The sequence below is a fragment of the Schistocerca piceifrons genome, chromosome 1 (assembly GCF_021461385.2).
Source record: "Schistocerca piceifrons isolate TAMUIC-IGC-003096 chromosome 1, iqSchPice1.1, whole genome shotgun sequence".
Classification (NCBI taxonomy): Eukaryota; Metazoa; Arthropoda; class Insecta; order Orthoptera; family Acrididae; genus Schistocerca; species Schistocerca piceifrons.
Window position 1 is genome coordinate 706,330,238 of NC_060138.1, and position 17,898 is coordinate 706,348,135.

Below are 17,898 nucleotides of genomic sequence, written 5' to 3' on the forward strand. Positions count from 1 at the left end.
CTGCTGGTAGTGTGGGTTGGAGACTGCCATATATCAGTGCCGCACAATGTGAAACTACTGTATAGATTGAGAACTTGTATTTCAGAGTGTCCATCATATGCGACAGAAGCTGTAATTGCAATTCATACAGCAGCTTCACCAAGCACAAGGTCCATAAAGCCACATCTGGCATCAACTTGATGTTGATTTGTGCGTGAAGATATCACCAAAGTTGAGAGTCTTCATTTGCAGAGATGTTCCTTATGAATTATATGGTGGATGACTACAACTAGTGGTGTGAGAGGTGTTTGATGAGACAAGCCTTTGCCAAAACATGTACTTATATTCAGTAGGTAGCGTCAGTAACAGATCACTGATGAGGTCATTGTGATCATGGAGATGATTTACCAAACAGATAAATCATGCACTGTCATTGGTGAAGCTGTGGATGTTGAGAAGATTGTCAACAAAGGCAAATCACATCTTCAGATTATCCTATAGTAGAGCTGATGATGATGATTATTTGGGTTGAGGGGGCACTCGACATCATGATCATCAGCGCCTTGACGAAAAGTCAACATGCAAATCTCATGGGTGGGGATGAAGGCTGTCTCCATGTGCGGAGCAGTTTATAATGTATTAAAGTCTGCCGCCCTTCCCCACCAATTTAGGGATGAGGCCTAACCGTTCACAAAATTTCACTACTCTTGTAACACTGGTATCAGAATATGCGAGGATGGTAGGCAGATCTCCAGCGAGACCAAGGACTGGCCTAATATCAGTATGCAGGACACACGTAGCCACAATACACTGAACTGAAAGTGTCATGCCACAAAATTCACAGAATGGTAGGTCCTCCCACCGGAGCAGGAAGCCATGTGTGAATGAGCTATGCCCGATGCACAGTCTGGTAAGCAAAACCTCCTTCCAGTGGCGAGGATGACATGAAGTCCGCCAAGTCTTTGTGGCCGATTTTCCCACTGACGCATGCTGCATCTATCAGAAAATAAGATAATGGTGTGCAACGGGATGGGACATTGATGGACAGCACCATCCCAACATGCTTCCTTGGCAGCTTTGTCAGCCATGTCGTTACCCTGTATCCCAATGTGGCCAGGGACCCAGCAAAAGATCAACACCTTGCCACGGTGTTGGAGGCGCTGTAAGGAGTCATGGATGAGCTGAATCAGTGGGTCTACCGGGTACATTTGATGAAGTGCCTGCAGTGCACTATGAGAGTCGGAACAGACAAGAAAACTTGTACGGTGATGTCTGTGAACCCTCTCCAGTGCCATCAGAATGCCATATAACTCCGCATCATAATTTGTAAATTCTTCTGGAAGATGCATTTTAAAAACCCTATCAGGAAAAACCACAGAACAACCAAGAGCATTCTCCTGCTGGGATCCATCTGTATAAATAATGATAAAACTATGGTACATACTTAAAATAGACAAAAACAAAATTTTAAAAACCAAATCTGGAGTACAACTTTTCGTGTACTGTGTCAAGCTTAAAATCAGTTTGGGCCTCTGAAAACACCAAGGCAGCAGTGCATTCCATCCCTGGGTGTTTATTTTCATGCCCAAGAGATCCAGATCTTTGAGACAGTCTGTAGCACTTATACCAAATGGCTGCATCACTTGGGCCCAATTCCTGAAAAGTTGTTCGAAGGTGGGTTGGATCACTGAACTAAATGCCAATGACTGAGGTGACACTGAGATTTTCAGCACCTGGCAAGCCAAAAGGATACGTCACCGAATCCAGAGTGCTGATTCACCAGACTCTGCACACAGACTCTGAACTGCGCTGGTCCGAAAGGCTCCAGTCAATATCCAAATGCCGTCATGGTGGATAGCATCTAACATCCAGAGGTAGGAAGGATGGGCCAATCCATAGACCACGCTGCCATAGTCTAAGCGTGATCGAACAAATGCCCTATAAAACCTGCAGGAGGCAGGACCTGTCAGCTCCCCATGATTTTCCACCAAGGCGTTTCAAAATGTTCAACAACTGGAAGCTCTTTGTGCATACATCTTTCAGGTGTGGGAGCCATGTTAATTTAGAGTCAAATAATAAACCCAAAAAGTGCACAGTGACTGGAAAACATAAAATATTGTCCCCCATTGTAAGCTCTGGTTGGTTAAAACTCCGACAAGCACGATTAAAATGACACACATTGTCTTCTCAGGTGAGAACCAGAAACCAGTTGTCTGGGCCCAGGTTTCCAGCCTCCTAATGGTCAGCTGTAGCTGCCTCCTTGTCATCGTAAGATCGGAGGAAGAGTAGAAGATTGCAAAGTCATCCAAAAACAAAGAGCATTTAACAGGGCTCCTGACTGCGGAGGAAATGCCATTGATAGCGGTGGCATACAATGTGACACTGAGGACACTGCCCTGGGGCACACCATTCTCCTGAATGTAGCAATCAGACATGGCATCACCAATGTGATAACGAACACGCCGGTCCTTTAGAAAGGATTGGAGCAGAAGCGGCAGGTGTCCACGTAGTTCCCATTCATGAAGTTAGCGAAGGATGTTGTACCTCCAAGTAGAGTCTTATGCTTTTTTGAGGTCAAAAAACACACAAACTAAATGGTTTCAGCATAAAAAGTACTCCTGTATCGCCATCTCCAGTAGAACTAAGTTGTCAAGAGTGGAACGGTAGCGCCTGAAGCAGCACTGGGAGTGGCTCAGGTGACCTCGGGGCTCGAGCAGCCAGATGAGGCAGTGGTTGACCATGCGGTCAAGAGTCTTACCCATACAACTGGTAAGGGCAATAACTGTTAGGGGCGCTACGGTCCTCGCCTGGTTCCCAGAATGGAATTAATATTGCCTCCTTTCAAGTTGTGGGGTACTGTTCATCAAACCAGATCTGATTGAAACAAGAGAGGAGCTGACCTTTCGCTTCAGGGCACAGATGACGAAGAATGGTATAATGGATCTCATCAGGTTCTGGGGCAGTGTCTCTTGCTGCAGATAATACTGATTCCAGTTCCCACATGGAGAATGGAAGGTTGTAGACTTCCTCATTACATGAAAATAAATTGAGCTTCCTCATCTCTGCAGACTGACAGAATACCTGAACAGCAGGAGCTTGTGTGGATGACGTAGTAACAGTAAAGACGTGTTCAGCTAAAACATGACCCTTGTCTTCTGGCATGTCCGCCAAAATCCCATTATTTGACAAAGCTGTAAGGGGATGTGAATTACCCTTGCCTGAAATCAGTCTTATTGATTCCCAAACGTGCACAGCGGAAGTGGACCTGTTAATGGAAGTCATGAATTCCATCCAGGAAGCCCTCTTCCATTCTTTGATCACTCTCCTTGTATGTGCTCTTGCAGACCTGAAGGCATGAAGATTGTCTGTAGTTGAACACTGTTTGAAGTTCCACAGAGCTGTCTATCTGACCCTGATGTCCAATAGACAGTCATCATGCCACCAAGGTACAGGCCTTCATCTGAGGTGGTTACTAGACCTGGGCATGCAGCCCTCTGGATCTCACAAGTGATAAGGGCCACTGCCTCCAGTGCACAATCCCTTTGTTCAAAAATAGCCAGTCGACTGTACCGTACTGTACTGTAACCAATTTGCCCTTTGTATCATCCACCTGTGCAGTCTCCTGTTGGCCATCATCCTTGTTGGCAGACAGATCTGCACTGGGAAGTGGTCACTAGAATGTAAGTTTGGAGACACTTCCCACTGAACTGAGTCTGCAATAGCTGGGGAACAAAAACAAAGCTCAATAGCCGAAAAAGACCCTGTAGCTGTGGAAAAGTGAGTCATCTGACCTGCATTCAGAAGGCAGATATTCTCAGAATGGACGAGTCACTCGATCATCCAACCCTTGGAACAAGTAGTAGCTGAGCACCACAGCACGTACTAAGAATACACTGTGACAGTAAAGCTAACCCTGTAATGCAGATGTGTCTATGACTTTAAGATGCATTTGTTGGAAGCAGATGCAGAAAGGTTTATCCTGGACCAGCAGCTGCAATTCTTCCAAATGTGAGTGATATCCATTCAAATTCCACTGCAACACAGAAGTCCCTGTGGAAGCCATTGGTTAGCGATGGTGGTTCTTTCCTTTCTCCCTCAGAGGCGGTGATCTACCGGGGAGGTCAGGGGGAACATTAGCCAATTCTGTGCTCTCTGGATCCTCTGATTGGAAGTCCATATTCTCAAGAGCATAGTCTCCATCAGAAAGTGAGAGAGCTTGTTGATCCGAGGGTTTACCTACCACTTTCTTGGACTTAAAACTACTTTTCAAAGGACGTTTATCTTTACTGAAAGGAGGAGGCACTTGCCTGGGTTGTGAGGATGGCTTAGTTGGCTTCTGATGTTCGGGAGTAGTATGTGGCTTAGGTGGTAAGCCTATGGCTGATGGCTTCCGGACGACATCAGTTGCAAGTGGAGCGCTTCCTCCCATAGGTACATCGACAAGTGCATGTGCTCGTACTTGAATCTGTGGTCTGAGTTTGTGTGGAAGCATCACACTTAGCAATTGGTGTCTTAACAGCTGATGCAAAAGAAGTAGCAAAAACTAGTGGTTAAATGGCTTTGAAAGCCTTTTTAGCTTCACCATAGGGTATTCATCTCTTTACTTTCAACTCTTGAATTTCCCTTTCCTCATTGTAAACCCCACACTTTCTGTCCACACTGGGTGATCCCCAGAGCAGCTTACACATTTAGGGGGAAGTATACAAGAAGTCCCTGACTTGTGAGTGGAGCCTCCACAATTGCCACATGTAGCCTCCCCGTTACATCCCATAGTGGTATGGCCAAATCTTTGACCCCTGAGGGGTCTTGTAGAGCTGGCAGTTCAGAGTATCTGCCAGGTGCCACCTGTTGTACGGTAGTTAGCAGAGTGTAGACTTGACGAGTTTCTTGTGTTGAGTAATTTGTGGGGAGTGCAGAATTTGGATTGTGCGCAACATGAAGTAGTCCTTTGCCTGAAGTCTCAGTTGCATGGTGAGGACAGTGGCCGCAGGTGGTGAAAGGCGTGGACAGTGCGGATGCACTGAGAACTGGCATGGCAGAGGTGGCTGGTGCCACCATGACAGAGAGCAGATTGGTTACACAAACGTGGTTGTAGGATGACATGGACTGGGGTGAAGGGGGCAGCCGGTGCCAGTGCAAAAGCAAGTGGAAGGCATACTGCAACTGGATCAAAGCATGATGCAGCTGACATGGAGACGTCATAGCCCACCATGGGAGGAGCAACTAGTGTCACTGAAAAAACATGCAGATGACGCAGGACACATGCTATGAAACCAACGTGAAAACATATGTGTGAGCAGTCAACCGGAATGGAAGATTTTGCACTCAAAACTTCATATCAGATGAGTGCAGATAACAGTTCCAGGAAGATCCAAACAGTTATGAGGTACAGTAACTGCATTATCCTAAACATGTACAAAGTCAGTGTGTTACACAAACTGTTGCACAAAGTGTCCATTTTGTAGTGCGGTATTATGTGTTGGTCATGTTTAACTGGGTGAGGTAATAGCAGTCACACTGTAGCAGGCTGAAGAATAATGAAACTGTTTATGCTTGACATTGTTTCTTGTTGTAGATGCAGCAGGCACCTGTCATTCATACACCAGTGTGGACATAGGAAAAATAGTGTTCAATGGAACATTAGTAAGGTGATCCATGTTGTTGTAGAACAGTGCATAGTAAGCACACAATAACACACAGAAAGAAGTAATCACTTTTTGTTATTGAGTTTCCACTGTGATTAATTATGTGTCTACAATGAATAAACACCTGTAACATTCCTTGCAATTTTATCTGATTTATTATTAACAAAAGATAGTATGCACAAAATCAGTACATGCACAAGAAACATGAGTTCTCAGAAAAGTTAACACACTGACAGATCTCAAGATCTCAGAAAGTCAGATACAGCATACTTTACTCAAGTCGATATCCACCACAACTCTATTTGTTGCAGAGAAATGAATATTTCTTCTGTTACTTTCGCTCTAATAGGATTTATTATAAAACTAATGTATCTGCAAAAATTACCAATTCTGCTTGTTAAATGTTAAGTGGAAGGTCATTCACACATACAATGAATAATTAGTCAAGTTTTAAATTAAAACAGTTATCTCTTTCAGTCACTTTTATTTTCTCTTCTTTACCTTCATTTCACTAAAAATAAGTTGTTATTGTCTCACATGTTATCATAATATGCCACTGGAGTCTTACATTCTAAGCAATAACATTATATCAAAGCTATTTACACATCATTGTTTGGTATAGAGGTTAGTGAAACAGAAACTTGGTGAAATGTCAACCACCAGGCTCTGAAAGGGAGATGCTGGACAATACACTCGGAAAATTCTAAAAGCTTGTTTTTACTGCCTATCTAGTTGATTGTGAGAGAAAGAAAGTAGTGGATCTAATCATTTTTATTAAAAAGCTAGAATATAACTAAAATTTCATCGGAATAATTACAGAGGCACTCCACAGTTTTCTAAGACAAGGCATGTACATTCATACTCTGCAAACCACTGTGAAGTACATGACAGAAGGTATTTTTCATATTTCTGCCTGTTCCATTCATGTATGGGGTGTAGGAAAAATGATTGTTTAAGAGTCTATGTGGATGTTGTAATTAATATAATCTTGTCAATGTGGTCTCTACATGAATGATAAATAGGGGTCTGTAATACATTCCTAGATCACCTGCTTAATTTGGGTTCTTGGAACCTTGTAAGCAGTATCTATCTTTATGCATCTGCAAGTTCAAGTTTTTTTTTCATCTTTGCAATTATGCTCAACTGTGGATCAAATAAACGTGTCATCATTTGTACTGCCCTTGTCTGAATGCTGTATGCCAGAATGGGGAAAAAGGAATTTTGTAAGAAATCTCTTCTGTAGACTGATTGCATTTTCTCAGTATCATACCAATGAAATGAAGTCTGTCAAAAGCTTTATCTACAACTGAGCCTATGTAAAAAAAGTCTGTGCCCACTTTTTGAAAGAAAGCACAAGTCACACCTGTCAAAAAAAGGGTCAGTGGGAGTGATCCACAAAACTACCATCAGTATCCTTGACATCCATTTGTTGTATAATACTCTGAGCTAAAATGTAATGTGGTTATCTCAAACAGTGTGACCCCCTCCATGCCAACCATCATTGATTTGGAAAACACTGGTCATGCAAAACCCAACTTGTGCTTTCCTCACATGATATCCTGTAAGCCATGGATCAAGGCAATCAGGTAGATGCAGTACTTCCTGGCCTCTGAAAAATGTTTGACTCAGTACGCACCAACACTTACTATTGGAAGTACTGTTGCATGGTGTAGCAATTGAAATGGGATGGAGAATCATTGGCAGAAAGAGAAGTAGCTTTGGCTGTGCCCTAGGAAGGAGTGTTGGAAGCACTGCTGACTTTGTTGCAGTTGGTGAGGCAGTGAAACAGGTGATTTTGAAACCTCCATCAGCGATACAAATTTATTTACAGTGTTATAAAAGAAATACAATATGAATTTATAATGCCTGCAATTTAAAATGCCTTTCACTTGAAAATGACATCACATAGGTGGCCGCCATTCTCCTTCACATACATTTAAAGTGTTTTATGCAAGTTAGACACAACATCTTGTAGGACTGGTACAGTACTGGAATTTGATTAACTTCCTACCACATTTTATTCTTCAGTTTCTGGATGGTGTGTGGTGGGTGACACTGGAAGATCTGAGATTTCAAATGATTGCAAAGGAACAAATCACATTCTGAAAGATCAGGGGATCTCGGAGGCCAAGAAATGTCCCCTGTTCTTGAATATGAGATGACCAGGAAAAAATGTTCTCTAGCACATTAATGGAATGCCATGAGGTATGGCATGTGGCCCCATCTTTTTGGAATAATGTCTTAACAGTTACAGGAAGCTCAGCAATCTGTTGCACTAGGAAATGGTTCAACATGTGAACATGTTGTTCTGTATTCATAGTAACAAGAGTGTCACAATTGCCTTCAAAAAATAAGGTCCTATGATTCCAAGAGATGATATGCGACATCACACTATGCTTTGTGGGTGTGATGTGGCATTTCATAAAGCGTTTCAGGATTTTCGCATGACCAGTATTAAAGTTTTGCTTGTTAATAAAGCCTGACACACAAAAATTGGCCTCATCACTCATGATCAAATTGTTGCAAAGGCCTAGGTTGTCATTGATTAGTTCCACCAATTCCTGGCAAAAGCATACCTTCTTTGCATGGCCATCCGCATTCAGTGCTTGGACTGGTTGAATTTTGTGTGTGTGGTATTGCGGTTTCTTATACAGTATTCGCCATACAATGTGATCTGATATGTCAAGTTGCAGCACTTGTTTGTGTTCTGAATGCCTAGGACTTTAGCTGAAGGCTTTTTCCACTCTTGCAATATTATCTGCTCTGCACACGTGTTTTGAATTTCTATTCCTCTTTCACACTGAATCACCTGTTTCCTCAGTGTTCGGTAACCACATTTTGATAGCACGTGCCCATAGGACTGGGGCATGATGTACAAGATTGTAACGAGCACCAAATACACACTGCGTGATCACATAGCTGTTGTTATTTTTGTAAAACTCCTTCACAACAGCGTGTTGTTCACAGTCCATGATGCTATCTTGACTGAACATTGACATCAGGGTTGATGGCAAAGGTTTGTTGTCCAGATGGCATCACTTGCATTTTCTCATTCCTAATGTAACATGGTATTTCCAGGGCAGCCAAATTGCCTGTTTCACTACCACACCTATTGTATAATGACTTTTCACACACAATACAGTTATCTATAATGAAGTACTGTTAGAAGAAAAAAGAATTAAAAACAAACATTCAATCAGGTCCTGACAATAAGATTTCAGTGTAGTGCTGTAAATATCCAGAAACATAAAATTGTGCACTTTACAAAAAAAGGAAAAAATATAATATCCCGTGGCTATAATAGCCTATATAAATAGTATTCTTCATCTCATAAAAATAACTAGGTGTAACTATTTGTTGGGAGATGAAATGGAATGATCACATAGGCTCAGTCGTCTGTAACACAGGTGGTTGACATTGGTTCATTGGTAGAATACTAGGAAAATACAATCAGATTGCTTATAAAACACCTGTGTGACCCATTCTGGAATATTGCTCAAAGACCCACATCAAATAGAACTAACAAGGGTCATTGACAATGTAGAAAGAAGAGGAGCATGAATGATCACTGGCTTGTTTGACCCATGAAAGACTGCGGTAGTGTTGCTGAAATAAACTGAACTGGCAAATGCTTGAAGATAGTCACAAACTATCCCATTCAAGCCTACTTATGTTCAAGTGCCAGCTTAAATGAGGAATCTAGAAACATACTAGAGTCCCTGTGTTTTGCTCCCATAGGATAATGAAGACAAGATTAGACTAACTGCAGCTCACAGAGAGGCATTTAAACAATAATTCTGCCTGCCTCCATAAATGAATGGAGTGGGAAGAAACACTAATAGCCAAGTCATTGGACATATCCCCTGCCAGACACTTCACTTAAATGATTCAAATAGTGATATCATAGTCATAGGGTAGGCCCTACTACATTTCTGTGTTTTGTGAAGTATGAATGTACAATTTTACATTTGTGAACATTAAAGCAATTTGCCAGTCTTTGAAATCTATGAAGACCTGACAGTATTTGTATTGTTTAATTGTGATAGTTTTTCTTTACAACATCAAGAGTCCCAATTGTTGATGAAATCTTGTTGAGTCTCCAAAGAAATGACCCCAATAAGGGTAAAGAACCTAGTAGCCTACAGTGACCTCTGTCAAATTGTTTCTAAATTGGACCACATTTAATGGATTATATTAAAGATTACTGTTAATCATTTGTGTGGTCATAGTTAATAATTGAAAAATACTGTATAACATAATCATAACCTATGACAGTCAGAATACTGGAGAAAATTCACAGCAAGAACAATGATAAGACATGTATGAAACTAGTAAATTCTATCCAGTTTAAGAGAATATCCACACTCAAAATCTGAAGCTGTGTTTATACACCACAGTGCATGTGAAGCATTTTTATCCATTGCCACAAGTTGTATTAATGAAAGAGATATTTCACCTAAATGTTAATTACGTAGATTGGTGTTGAGATATTTGTCTAAATGAAATTTGTAATGAGAAAAAAATGGAAATCTGCAATGCCTGCAAAAGAGGCAAAAACTATTCATATGGAAATAATAACTGGTAACGAATGTACTCCAATAAATCACCGGCAGTACCTGTGTGATTCTTTATCATGACTTGTGATTAAGGCTTCGGAGGAATGTTGAGAAAATAGAATCAGACAAAACACAGTTTGGATCTTATAAGTACCTCAGCAAAATTAAACATGAAATTTTCACTCTTACGACCAGTTATATGGGAAGGAAATCAGTCTGACCAAAAAAAATTATGTACCCTGTAGGTAACCGTACCCTTCTTTTACCAACATTAAAAGCGAACTGGAAACATGATGGACCAAAAGAAACCTTCCACATAAGACTTGGTAACGTCACAGGAAAGGTGATTTGCATTACTATTTTGAAACAGTTGTTGTTGTGACTGTGTATTTGATGCCTTTTCTCTGCTCCCGCGAAGAGAGCTACCCGTTACTTGGCAGTACATAGCCAATGTAAAAAAACGTGTAGTCACGTGCCGATCAGATGCGCTACGCAACACAGGAAACTTTCACGATTGTTCGTTTGTTTGGCATTATTAATAAATACGTTTCAGTTGCGTTATAAAAAGGAAAACTGAAAGTAAAACTAGAAAGTATCGCCAGAAAACTGGCTGATCTATAATACAACTGATGACGAGAACGGCATTCGTTGGTAATTTTGTATCGAAGTGTCAGGAGGGAAAATACATTAAAAATATTTATTATGAAAATGTTAATTTATTACGCCTCGATATGTAACTTCTAACTTGTGTCTATAGTTGTCATTTATCTTTGATGTTTGCAAGGCTCTTCACGCTAAATAAACTTCGTTCGGCGCAAATGCGTTTGAACTGCTTTGACTAAAGAGAACACTAAATTTCGAGGGGAGGGAACTGGGAAGCACCGCGTATTCGCGTGTGCGTTTTTTTTAACTTTTTGTGTAAGTTTCGTTTGGAAATAAATTGTGATTGTTCTTTACAAGTTTTGTTAAAATCAACCTTTCGCCGATAAGAAGCAGTGTTCGAGGAAAAGTCTAGAGCCAGCAGACCAGTCCTACGCAAGGTGAGAACTGAAGAAATAGTTTTGTTTGTAAACATGTATGCTCGCTGTCAGCTGAGAACGTGAAGTGCGGCTGTTTAGCAGTGTAAGTTTTCGTGTATGTTGTAATTTGTTACGTTGATTTTTTTTCCTCCGTCAGCCACCTATCGATCTGAACACTAGATCTGCGAAAATATCTCGTTTAGTTTTTGCAAGAGGACGGATCGAAACGTTAATTCTTTCTGCCCCACTGCTTATTCCATGTGCAGACACAAAAGTGAAAGTGGTATCCTTTGTAATATGTAGTTTCCTAGATCCTGGTTGGCATTCACCATTACTTTCATTACATTTGGTGTCATTGAATGCATTTATCAAACAAATTACGAGAAAATTGAAATTTCATTTTGCTTCATTGCTTACAAAATGACTTGACTCAAAGAAAGAGAGAGAGATCAGGTTTTGAAAGGACCTTATACTGTTCTTTAGTAGCAGATTGATAATGTTCATAACTGAAGAGTGATTGATCATATTCAGTCATTTCATAATAATGTATGAAATTGATGTAGGGACTGTCGTCGTGCCCATCAAGTTGATGAACGTGTCATAAGAATAACTTTGGGTTGTTTATTACAATCTATTTTTAGCAGAGAACTCATACTGAGGAAGAGTACTGCTTAAAACCCGGCCCAGCCTTCAAGATTTATGTTTCGTCTGTTTCTCCTAAATCATTTAACTTGAATCTTTCAATGGTTGCATTGAATTCCTTTTCCAACGTAGACAGTGTACATTTCATATGCAAACAGCACCTCTATCAGTACATATATCTGTTTTCATCAGATTCTTGGACTCTTCATTTTTAACAGCAGATTTCAGAAAAAAAGTATAGTTCCCCCACTAGGGGACTACATTATTTGATAAGTAAATTTACACCAAGAAATGCTATTAACTGGCAATTAAAAACGTTGTCTGAGAGGAAAAGTTTATTTATAATACATGTCCTGGTTTAAAAAGGCACTGTAAAGAGAAGTGATATTTATGTAAAGCAGTCTGTGAAGCCTGTCATAGTTATCGTAAGAAGTGAACTACATAATAAACCATGTGATACTTCCATTTGCAGAACTGGTATGTGTTCACATATTAAATATACCAAGAATATCATAGATCTAATATGTTTTTAGCATTATCATGCTTAATATAATTGCCGCTTGACTGAACTTAAATTGGTGCAAATTTAAATACAACTTTTCTTTCATGAGGAAGTAGTACAACGTGACTTTCAATAGAAATGAGTATAATCCACATGGTACCATTATAAAATGGCAATATAAAATAATGAATAGAATGAATAGTATGTTGGTGATGTACACCATTTACATGATACAACAAGACTATGTGTAGGATATATGAATAAGAATCAAGGGACTGGTCACAACAAAGTGACCTTTGTCATTTGTAGTTAAACATTGGTATACCCCTTATGAAGATAGAGGTATGTGTCATGAATCAGAATATAAAGTAAAGAAAGAATTAGCAGGCAGAAAATTAGAACAGTTATGCCCTTCTCAGTTTTAGTAAGTAAAATAAATCAAAATCATCCCCATTCAGGTATCTGGGTGAGGACTACTTGGGGGGGGGGGGGGGGGGGGGGGAGCGAGCGAGCCAAAAGAGAATGATGTTAATTATGGCCTGCTTGCTACATAGGAAAGAGTAGCCTGTGACAAACAACTTTAATCTTAATTTGTAAATGGCACTTTTGCTGTCTACCAAGAATTGTTTTTCGTGTGTATCGAATTTTCCCAGCTATATGTTTCACTCCTTTTTGTGTCACATTTGATTCAGTCTGTGAAGTATGAGCTCATACTAGCCATGACAGTGCTCAATTTGAATAAACGTTCACTATCTGCCAGATCATTACTACTATATTTCACCCGTCACAAGCAATAATACAGCATAGCAGGCTGTATCTGCCTTCTCCCGCCTTCAGCTTGTGAAATGCGAGTGTGTCTTCGTTAGCCAGGGCATATTTACGAGGCCGGAACTTAATTTACTTTGCACGTAGCAGAGCTGCTTTAATAACTAACAATTTATTGAAAGTGGGGCATATTCTGTGTACTGCACACGCGCACACAGGCGACGTAGCGTTGCTCTGGTGATGCAACTTGTTTGCTACCAGCTTGGCATGACAGGTCGACGGACTTTGGCCCGGCCGCAAAGCACACATTTGCTGGTTGGCCGTCAGCTCCCAGCCAGTTCTCGAACATCACAACAGCTGTTGTCCTGTCGGAGAACACGTAATTAAAAACTTGTTTTGCTGTACCTAGAATTTAAAGTGTTTGTCAACATTATTTATTGATGATATCCTGTTTCTGTATAGGTTTTCTTGTAATACCGTATGGGTCACTATTTAAATTGGGAGAAAAAGATGATAGCTCCATCTCGCCTACGAAATCGGAACATACTACGCATGTCGAGCGTATATTTTAATTTGGCAATTTTTCGTAAAACCGGCCAACTTGACTTTAGCTTTGCTTGTCAAAACGAAGGTGAAGGGGGTATTACGGGAGGACAAATCCTTTCTTAAAGGACATTGGTCCAAATAGCTCGGGTGGTACTTCTATGTACGAGGTGTTGCCGTAAAGTTCTAATTATTATCTCGAAAAAAAAAAAAGTTAAGTAAATTTTAATTTTTGCTGGCATATGTATGGAGACCTGGTACCGATTGAATCTCCTCGCTACAATACCTGAGTGAGCCGTTAAGAAAGCCGAAACAAAATGACCCTGCCCATTGATAAACTGGAATCTCGTGCGATAATTCGTTTTCTGCAGCAGCAGAAACGTTGCAGCTGTCAGGACAATCCGGATGACTTTAGCCATCTGGACTTCCCTGACACTGTTGTAACCTTTCCGCTATCGTGGAGAACGAATTACTTTACGATACTCCACTTTATCGACGGACTACGTAATTTTGATTTGGCTCGTCTAGCGGCATGCTGCGGTACTGTGGCGAAGAGATTTCAATATCTACCAAAGGTGCTGACGCTTATGTGCAAAACAAAGAAAAAATTACGTCACTGTATTTTTCCGAAGTGATAGTTAAACGTTTATGAGTATCCCTAGTAAATGTCTCTCACGTGAGGGCGATAAAGACTGCGAATGGGACCAGGCGATCACAGTTACAGAAAGGAAGCAGCATAATCGTGGAGGAAGGGTTGATTGGTATTGCTGTGACGATATTTACAGGTGGGATTGGGAGGGAGAACTTTTAGCGGTTGGAGTGTTGAGATGGGGAAAGCAACGGGCACCACATAATCTTTCCACAGTACAAGCTGGCAAAAGTGTCGTGAAGGCTTCTTCTTGCAGAAAATATTGCGGAGGTAAAAATACTGGTTTACTGCAAACGATTCATTCATTTTGAAATATCCCAATTTTCCAAAGTATTATATACACAAATATGATTGATTCATAAATAGAACCGTAAACTCACAGAATTTGCATTGCGCCTACCAGTTGACTTACGAGTGCAGTCCCTTGGCATAGTAGCATCTGCGAGATGTTTTATTTGTTAGACCAATGCCCATGTAAACAGAGCATTGTACAGTGTATTGACAATTTAGGGACTCGGGACTCTGTTTGTCTCTGTAAACAGAAAAGTACCGGTCGATCAAGTATGCCAGATGCAGTCGTGGAGAGGGCGAAGGAAAGTTTCGTACGCAGTCGAAGAAAATCAACGGTCTGCGCAAGCCTTGGAACTTGGAATACTGCAGCAAACTGTGTGGGAGATTCTGCGATAGCAGTACCGACTGCAGCTCGTGCACCAATTAAAACCATAGTATTATATCTCGGAGGGAATTGAGGGTAGAAGCTATAACCGTATGATGATTCATCATCAGATTAGGGCATACATCATATAGTAATGTATGCAGTTTCGTCCTTTAAAACTTCATACATACGTTAAAAAAAAAAAAAAAAAAAAAGCCTGTGGTTTGGAGCTGGATGAAAAGCTTAAACAGAGGTTTTGTCGATTCTGCAATGGTCTCGGGTGCAAATTTCATGTTCTGTAGCACCGGATAGAGAAACGTAGGCATCCCATTAATACGCCGGGCGTTTTCTACTCTGCGGAAGCAACTACTCGTGTACCAGAGTTCTTATGGTGTATACATGGTACTTTTTGTGAATAGGTTAGACTAGCTGACAAACCCGGCATAGCCTAGGTATTTATTTTGCCAAATTTCTGTTAGAAACGAAAACAAAAAATGAAATGTGTTTGTAGTGTAACTTCGAAAAAAAAATTTCCTTTCCTTGTATTCGTGGAAACGCCTTTGAAATTATGAAGGACTATGCATAAAGTACAAATGTAGAAGTACAGTACCCCGAGCAGTTTCTGTGTGCTGAGCGCAGATGCTTCGCGTGCCTACAACGCGATTTTGTAAACGCTTCTTCATAGCTTTGTAGACGGCTATTGCTTTAGTCTACAGCCATTTGCGCTTCCCAGTTGAAAACTGTTAAGAAGCACTGCCAGGTGACAGGGATTGCCGTAAATTGACTCGACTGTAGGAGTGGCTTAGTATTCAAGAATAAATGTATTAAAACTTGATGCAAGATGCGGCATTTCTTTCACGTATCGCAGCATATAGGACGTCATATATCGCTTTTTGAACTATGTGTTCGTACTATGATATACGCTGAAGAGCCAGAGAAACTGGTACACCTGCCTAATATCGTGTGGGGCCCCCTCGAGCACGCAGAAGTGCCGCATAACGACGTGGCATGGATTCGAGTAAAGTATGAAGTAGTGTTGGATGGAATTGACACCGTGAATCGTGCAGGGTTGTCCATAAATCCGTTAAAGTACGTAACATCACGTGGCAAAGCATCCCAGATATGCTCAATAATGTTCATGTGTCGCCAGTATGAGGGCCAGCGGAAGTGTTTAGACTCAGAAGAGTGTTCCTGGAGCCATTTTGTAGCAATTCTGGACGTGTGGTGTGTCGCATTGCCCTGCTGGAATTGCTGAAGTCCGTCGGAATTCACAGTGGACATGAATGGATGCAGGTAATCAGACAGGATGCTTACGTACGTGTCATCTATCAGAGTCGTATCTAGACGTATCAGGGATCCCATATCATCCCATCTGCACACGCCCCACACAAATACAGAAACTCCACCAGCTTGAACATTCCCCTGCTGACATGCAGGGTCCACGGATTCATGAGGTTGTCTCCATACCCGTGCATGTCCATCGTACATCCGCTCGATACAATTTGAAACGAGACTCGTCCGACCACGCAACGTGTTCCCAGTCATCAACAGTCCAGTGTGAGCGTTGACTGGCCCAGGCGAGGTGTAAAGCTATGGTTCGCACGTTGACACTTGTTGATGGCCCAGTATTGAAATCTGCGGCAATATGCGGAAGGGTTGCACTTATGTCACCTTGAACAATTCTCTTCAGTCGTCGTTGGTCCCGTTCTAGCAGGATCTTTTACCGGCCGCATCGATGTCGGAGCTTTGATGTTTTACCGGATTCCTGATATTCACGGTACACTCGTGAAATGGTCGTAGGGGAAATTTCCCACTTCATCGCTACCTCGGAGATGCTGTCTCATCGCTCGTGCGCCGACTGTGACACCGTGTTCAAACTCACTTAAATCTTGATAACCTGCCATTGCAGCAGCAGTAACCGATCTAACAACTGCGGCAGACATTTGCGTTATAATTATAGGCATTGCTGACCGCGGCACCGTATTCTGCCTGTGTTCTGCCTCTGAACATCTCAGTGATTATGACATCATGTCTCCTGAACTATGATAGTTCTTAACCCCTTAGCGATTGTCGCCTGAATCTAGGAGATTGTCGTGCGAAGTTTGGTAGGCATTTTTATAATATGTACGGATAAACTCCAGAGTATACCGGAGTAGTCAGCAACGGGTCACCTGTTGTTAACGAGGGCGACACAAATTATTGCTAGTTAGAAAAAGAAACTAATAGTGGTTAACTGCAAAGGTGTCCAGGATAAATTTACAGAGTTACCTCTCATTCAGTAAAGTTAACCCTTTCGCTACGATGAACTTCTGTAGAAGTCGGGAGCGAATGTGCCGCTGAGCCGCTGGACTGCTGCAGAAGTCCAGTGTGGTCCGTGCCTCCCATCCGGTGGACTGCTGTAGCAGTTCCGCCTCGGGTCATATTTCTCCGCTTCACTACGCTCCACTAGTGTGGAAGTTTGACCTCTCCACAATCTAGCGGCTTTGTTCAAAGTCTGTAGACGGCAGTTGCTTTCAGTTTCAAAGCGTTTTGCTTTCGCTTGAGTTGAACTGCTCATTTCGCGCCTTGTTTCTAATCTGAAGTGACGTGTTGTTAACCTCAGTTAGTTTCTACTAGAAGTGATATGGTAGACAAGCGATATACTGTGAAGGAAGCTCTTTCTCTCATACTGGTAGTGACTTTCAAGGTGAACGCGAATCATCGTCCGAATCTGGTGATGAACATGAAACGCCGAACGCAGCTACTTCTACATCAGGCACACCAGCTGTTCTTCCATTGACATCCCCAGACTTGGATTTGTGCACAGATACGATACACAACATACAACATCAAAAACATATGTGATTTGTATAAATATTTTTGTGGTGTCACCGCCAGACACCACACTTGCTAGGTGGTAGCCTTTAAATCGGCCGCGGTCCGGTAGTATACGTCGGACCCGCG

General features: G+C 41.5%; 1 protein-coding gene across 2 annotated transcripts in view; it reads left to right on the plus strand.

Moving 5' to 3' along the window:
* Positions 1 to 11,022: 11,022 nt before the first annotated feature.
* LOC124710616 (carnitine O-palmitoyltransferase 1, liver isoform) overlaps positions 11,023 to 17,898 on the plus strand; it is a 267,710-nt gene continuing 260,834 nt past the window's right edge. For both annotated transcript variants that reach the window (XM_047240940.1, XM_047240941.1), the window contains exon 1: positions 11,023 to 11,220. The gene's annotated coding sequence lies outside the window, so the exon portion shown is untranslated. The remainder of the gene's footprint in view (positions 11,221 to 17,898) is intronic.